Source organism: Trichechus manatus, unplaced genomic scaffold (assembly GCF_000243295.1).
Source record: "Trichechus manatus latirostris isolate Lorelei unplaced genomic scaffold, TriManLat1.0 scaffold00084, whole genome shotgun sequence".
In the NCBI taxonomy this organism is placed as follows: Eukaryota; Metazoa; Chordata; class Mammalia; order Sirenia; family Trichechidae; genus Trichechus; species Trichechus manatus.
This window is the reverse complement of record NW_004444020.1, coordinates 8,345,709-8,352,132: the sequence shown is the minus strand read 5'-3', so window position 1 is coordinate 8,352,132 and position 6,424 is coordinate 8,345,709. Positions and strand designations below refer to the sequence as shown.

The 6,424-nt window shown below is 43.1% G+C and overlaps 1 protein-coding gene across 1 annotated transcript in view; it reads left to right on the top strand.

Moving 5' to 3' along the window:
* The first annotated feature begins 6,179 nt into the window (after nucleotides 1-6,179).
* Nucleotides 6,180-6,424, top strand: part of STAG1 (STAG1 cohesin complex component) — a 552,131-nt gene continuing 551,886 nt past the window's right edge. Inside the window, exon 1 of the mRNA XM_023735981.1 lies at nucleotides 6,180-6,336. The gene's annotated coding sequence lies outside the window, so the exon portion shown is untranslated. The remainder of the gene's footprint in view (nucleotides 6,337-6,424) is intronic.

The window sequence follows — 6,424 nt, the reverse complement described above, 5'->3', positions numbered from 1 at the left end:
GATTCTTTGGGGTTTTCTGTGTACAAGATCATATCATCTGCAGATAGAGATACTTTGACTTCTTCCCTACCAATTTGGATGCCCTGTATTTCTTTTCTAGCCTAATTGCTCTGGCTAGGAGCTCCTGCACAGTGTTGAGTAAGAGTGGTGATAAAAGGCATCCCTGTCTGGTCCCCGTTCTCAAGGGGAATGCTTTCAAAGTCTCTCCATTTAGGATGATGTTGGCTGTTGGCTTTGTTTAAATGCCCTTAATTATACTGAGGAAATTCCCTTCTATTCCTATTTTGTTGAGAGTTTTTATCATGAATGTGTGTTGGACTTTGTCAAATGCCTTTTCTGCATAGATTGATAAGATCATGTGGTTCTTGTCTTTTGTTTTATTTATGTGATGGATTACACTGATTGTTTTTCTAATGTTGAACAGTCCCTGCATAGCTGGTATAAATCCCACTTGATCATAATGAATTATTTTTTTGATACGTTGCTGAATTCTATTGGCTAGAATTTTGTGGAGGATATTTGTGTCAATGTTCACGAGGGATACTGGTCTGTAATTTTCTTTTTTTGTGGTGTCTAAAAGACAGTAAACTTCTTGACTGAGTTTAAGGGAGGTGGGTAGAAGGTGAGAGGGAAGAATGGCAGTGTTAATAATCTCATTTTGCCAAGTGGAGAGTCAAAATATTATTTAAAGTTTTACAGTATATTATTTGAAGTTACAAAGATAACCCACAAAAGGGTTAAAACTATTAAATATTGGAGAAGTGGGTGGTGTTAGTATAAATAAATTAAATCCTCCTCTTTCATAGCAGGGAGTTATTAGATATTTTCTAAAGCTGATATAAGCTTGTTTAGAAATACTGACGTAATCACTACAAACAAAGACATGTAAAAGAGATTGTATAGTCCCTGGGGAGTGGTCCTGGAGGTAGAAAGGGTTAGAATGAGAGGTTGTTCTTTTTCATCATGAATTCTTTTGTGCTGTTTGATTTGTTACAATTTAATTTGTTTCCTTCCATTTGTTGCTATGTGTGCATTTCTTTGACTTACAAAAAAAATTGGAGATGGTTTCTCTTTCTATAGGGATGACTCACCAAAGTAGGCAAGTCCTCATTTCAGATATTTTGAAATAAGAATGAGGTAGAAATTCCAAAGACACTAGGAAACTCGGGCTAAAAAAATGACTCTTCTACTGATCTTTTATTTTCTACTCTAGACAATATTTAACTACCCTTAGGTCCTACCCACAGCAGTCCCAGCCCTCTGGGAGATTTCTTTTTGTGAATGCCTGAGCATTTCTGGTCCTCTACTTCTTAGGGTTCAGATTTTGCCTGCAACCATGTGACTAACTCTGAAAAAGGAGGTATTTTGGATCCCTCTTACTACCAACCTGGGGACAGAATTGATTGCTCATGTTTAGAAGGAATTGCGTCTTTAGCACTAAAAAGGAAATGAAAAAATTGTGGTTTAATTTGGTAGGTAGGAGAGTATGGCACCACCAGTTGGCAGCACACCTTAATTGCAAGTGTAGAAAAGGGGAAAAATGATTTCTGGTTTTCGCAAAGGTGTAGCAATGTAAACAACAGTATATGTCTTGTAACCAACTGAAAAATGCAGAAGAATAGTTGATTTTGGGGAGAGTAAAATGAGACAGTGGTTATGATCTCCCAAAGCACTATGTTACAGATATTCATAGGATTTGTGGAAGTGGTGAAAATGAAGGGTGACAAAGCATGATCAGAAGTCCTCTCTTTGGTCTAAATATCCAGTAGCTGCACCTAGAACTCTGCAAAGGGGGAGGGAGAAGGGAAGAATCATAAATCAAATGTTACATAAAAAATTCTTTCTGTTAAAGGAATACCATCATTATCAACATCAAAACAAAGGTTGACTGAATGTCTTTCACTTTAAGCAGAGCTGTAAGGTCAATGGAGTAACTTTGAAATTTGCATGCTACAATTATTTGGAGAGGAAAAAGAAGTTCAGCCACATTTTTAAAGGAGTTGTGCCATACAAACAGTCACAAAGTACCTCTTTGTGTTATAAAGCAAAGTTCTTCATGTTATGGTTAGTAAATGTTAATTGTAATTAATATATTTTCAGACACATGATTTGGTATATATTCAAAGAAGAAAAGAAAAGCAATTAAAAATTCCAGATAAAACAACGCTATACGAAAAGTCTTTTAAAATAAACTGTTAGAACACTTCATGATACATTTGTGTTCTGCCCATTTCATAGAACTTGGGTTGCAATTTTTCTATTTATAATATTAAATGTCTGCTTTTGGACCAGGTTGGCAAAGAGATTGAGTTGAAATAAAGGTCAAATAGGCATGTGTCTGAAGAAGTGTGTCCTTCTTTTTGATAGTTTGATCATATTTATGGTTTAAAGCTGCTAATGGAAACCCTGGCGGCATAGTGGTTAAGACCTACGGCTGCTAACCAAAAGGTTGGCAGCTCGAATCCACCAGCTGCTCCTTGGAAACCCTGTGGGGCAGTTCCACTCTGTCCTATAGGGTCACTATGAGTTGGACTCGACCTGACGGCAATGGGTTTGGTTTTTTGGTTTAGTGAAAATTGTGGGGTTTGAAACTCACTGTCAAGAGATTTGGAATCTTAATTAAGAATTTTATGAAACAAGAGGCTCCTGGGAAATGTGTAATTCTGTATCAAAGTAAATATTTTATGGGACCGCTACTACTTTATCTTCTAAGATAGCTAAAGGATGAATGAAGCCGCTTTTTGCTTACATTTATGATTGATCAGACCAGATAACTAATGTGAAGAATCTGTGACAAAGTTGAGAGAAATTGGAAAAAGATCAAGGCGTACCTTCTATGTCAGTTAAGTATTTTAGATAATATTTTGTAAGCCATAGGAACCACTGAAAGCTTGTGTGTAGGTAAACAATATTGCATTTTTAAAAGGGAGGTGAATGAAGGACAAGGACTGTTTAGAATACTGTTACAGTTGTTCTGGAGTAAGGCAACACCATGTGGGCAGAGGTGAGAAGGGAAGGGCTTGAGTGAGCATAGCAGCAGTGAAGAAAAAAGCAGAGGATTTGAATAAGGATATGGTGGAACTTGGGCTTTTTTGAAGGAAAGAGTCAAGTCTCGCCTTACAATTTTGAGCCTATCTCAACTATTGATTAACTGTGAGGGTAGAGTAACAATATTTTTAGGTTTCTATGAACTCAGAAAGTTGACTACCCATGCCCTTGTATATACATTTAAGAAATTGCTACAGTATTCTTAGCAAAATAAAAACAATAACAATTTAATAACACCAGTGGCATTTCTATATGTGTTAACTGGCTTAATACCCATAATAACCCTATGAGGTAGGTACTATTATTATTTTCATTTTACAGTTGAGGAAATTGAGGCACAAACAGATTTGCCCAAAGTCACGTAGCTGGTGACAGAGTAGTCTAGTTTCAGAGTCCATGCTTTTACTTACTACACTATGCTGGGATTATGATATTAAGAGAAAATAGGAAATTTGAATAAGAAAGATTAATTAAGTATTGAGCAGCTGAACATAAGGAACCTTAGTTAAGGAAGAAACAGGACTAAAAGCATTTTGTGGGTACTTCTAAGAGAAAGGAGCCCTTGTGGTGCAGTAGTTATGTGCTTGGCTGCTAACTGAAAGGTTCATGGTTAGAACCCACCAGCTGCTCTGCCAGGAGAAAGATGTGGCTATCTGCTTCCGTAAAGATTACAGTCTTGGAAACCCTATGGGACAGTTCGACTCCTGGCAACGGGTTTGGTTCTAAGAGAAAGAATATAATAGAGAAGAACTGAGAACTAGGGGTTTGAACCATGGGATGGAAGAAAAGAGGAACTAGCAAAGGAATCAAAGGACCAGTAAACCCAGTCAGCGTAAAATGAAGATGTCTTAAAAGAAACAGAGAAAGGGTTTCAAAAGGGAATGGGAGTTGAGCGTGCCAAGAAAAAGAGGAATGAGAAAATGGTTTGGGAATTAGAACTTTAGTGACCTTAAAGTGTAGTTTGTTTGCTTTGTAGAGACAGATTGATAAAAGCTAAGAAAAAAGATGGAAATAAAAGCTGTGACTGCTTCTTATGAGAAATGTGACAGTGAAAGGAAGGTGGATATGTAGGGAGTAGCAGCACCAAATTTTTTATTTTTTTTAAGACAATGGCAACTGTTGAAAAAGAGAAAGGAAGAAGCCAGTAGATGAGAAGACATTGAAGATACCAAGAGCCTACAAAACTAGTGGTGGAAAGAGGAAGTGGGAAGAGATGGCTAAAGGGTTAGCTTTGGAGAGAAGGGGAGAATGAGTTCATTTGGTGAGAATTTTTGAGATTGGGAACAGGAGGTGGCTATGGTTATTTTAAGATGAAAATTAAGACGGAATTGGGGCTTTGAGCCCAGGAAACTAGATGATGTTTATCTATTAGTATGGGCTGGGCTGGCATGTTTAATAACAAAGATATCTAGAAATAGTATTTTCAGAGACTACATGGGAAGTCAACCAGAGATTGGTAAAGAATTGACTATAATTGGGAGTCCAGATGAAGTTGGAGTTGAAGAATTGATACCCTAGCCGGTCAGTTGTGACTTCCTCCAGTGAAAAGCCACATTTAGTGATCTTTGGGGGAGAAACGAAAAACTTTGTTGGCTGCCATAGAATTGGCCACTGACTCATGGCGGCCCCTTCTGTGGGAATGTAACTGTGCTCCAAAAGGTTTTCTTGGCTATAATCTTTACAGAATCTTACGTGGCATCTGACGTTGGGTTCCAACCATCAACGTTTAGGTTAGAAGTGGTAACACCGAGCTTAAACCAGAAATAGGGGTGACCTATTGGAGATTGGAAACTCTGGTAGCATAGTGGTTAAGTGCTATGGCTGCTAAACAAAAAGTTGGCAGTTCAAATCCACCAGGCGCTCCTTGGAAACCCTATGGGGCAGTTCTACTCTGTCCTGTAGGGTCTCTATGAGCCGGAATTGACTTGATGGCAACGGGTTTTTGTTTTTTTTTTTAATTGGAAATTGGCCTTTAAGACTATAAAAGAGTTGAGTGATTTTAAAGCCATACTGAAATAGAGCTGGCTCTAGCGACAGAGAATTTAGTCATAAAGCGGCTGATGACCCGGGAGATTAAAGATTTTCTTTTGCAGTGAAAAGTTGTGAGCAGGGGAAAGGTAGGAGTTACTGCCATGGAGGAGGCGAGTGGAGGGTAGGGAAGTGGCGAGGTTCAATAGAATATTTCGGTCATGATCTCACGCTGATCACTTATTTCCCTTTGGCAGCTAGAAGACCAGGATTCTCGGGTCTGTTTCAGAGCCATTGAAGCGGTACTCAATGGGAGAAGGAATCTAATTCCAAGGCTGAGTGTATACATTCCTAGTCTAGCTACACTCCCTTCTCACTAACTAGCCAATGCTGCCGCCTTATGCAAAGCCGGCACCAAGGTAGGAATCTGCTTTTTCAGAAGCAGGGACCACGCCAATTGGCCCGGGGCGGCAGGGTTCCGTCCAAATCCGCAGTGAGGGGGGTCCGAAACAGTTCTCGAAATTTTTTCACCCACGCCCGGGAAAACGCCTTGTCAACAACATATCGCTAACACAACGCTGAACTTGCAGGCCTTCTCGCTCAAACCACAGCGAGGCGGGAAACGCAGAGTTGGCGTAGCCTCTTCTCGTATCAGCCGCGCGCCTCTGGGGCTGTGGGCGGGGGGCGGCAGGAGCCGGGCGGCGCCGCAACGAAGCTTGGCCCCGCAACCTAGGGAGGGGCGTCGATGAGGGGCTGGGGGCCGGCCCCTCTCCCAGGTCTCCGAAAAGCTCCGAAAATGGCGGGCGACAACTCACGGGCCTCGTGCGCAGGCGCAACCGGGGTCGTTCTTCCGCCCACCTTGGGCGCCGTCCACAGCACCCTCCCCGAGGGGATCCACCGCCCAGGATTGGCTGAGTCGAGGGAGCGCTCCGTGCAGGGGCGGAGCCGCCACGCAGCGGCCACGTTTCCCGCCCCGCTGGTGCGCCTGCGCGCAGTCCCCACAGGAAGGCGTCTGCGCGCGCCCCCGAGCTCGCGCCTCAGCCGCCTCCCCTTTCGGGGCAGGCAGGTCCCGTCAGCGAGGCAGTGAGCACAGCGGCCAGCAGAGGGCGGTCCGGAACCAAGTCTGCAACGGCGCCATTGGCGTGTGGAAAATGCCACCAGATGGCGGGTTAGGATTGCAGCTCCGTTGAAGGCGCGGCCCCCGCTCCCGAACCCCCGGCGACCACCCCGTAACAACCCCCCCACATCGGGAATAACACACCGGAGACTTTTGGGGGGAAACTGGGTCGGCGGCCGGCGGCGCCCGGATGGGTAGCTAAGGTGAATGCGGGAGGTGGCGGCGGCGGCGGCGGCGGCGGCGGCGGGGGGCGGGAAAGAGGGAATGCGGCGGCCGCGGCGCGGGGGCTGG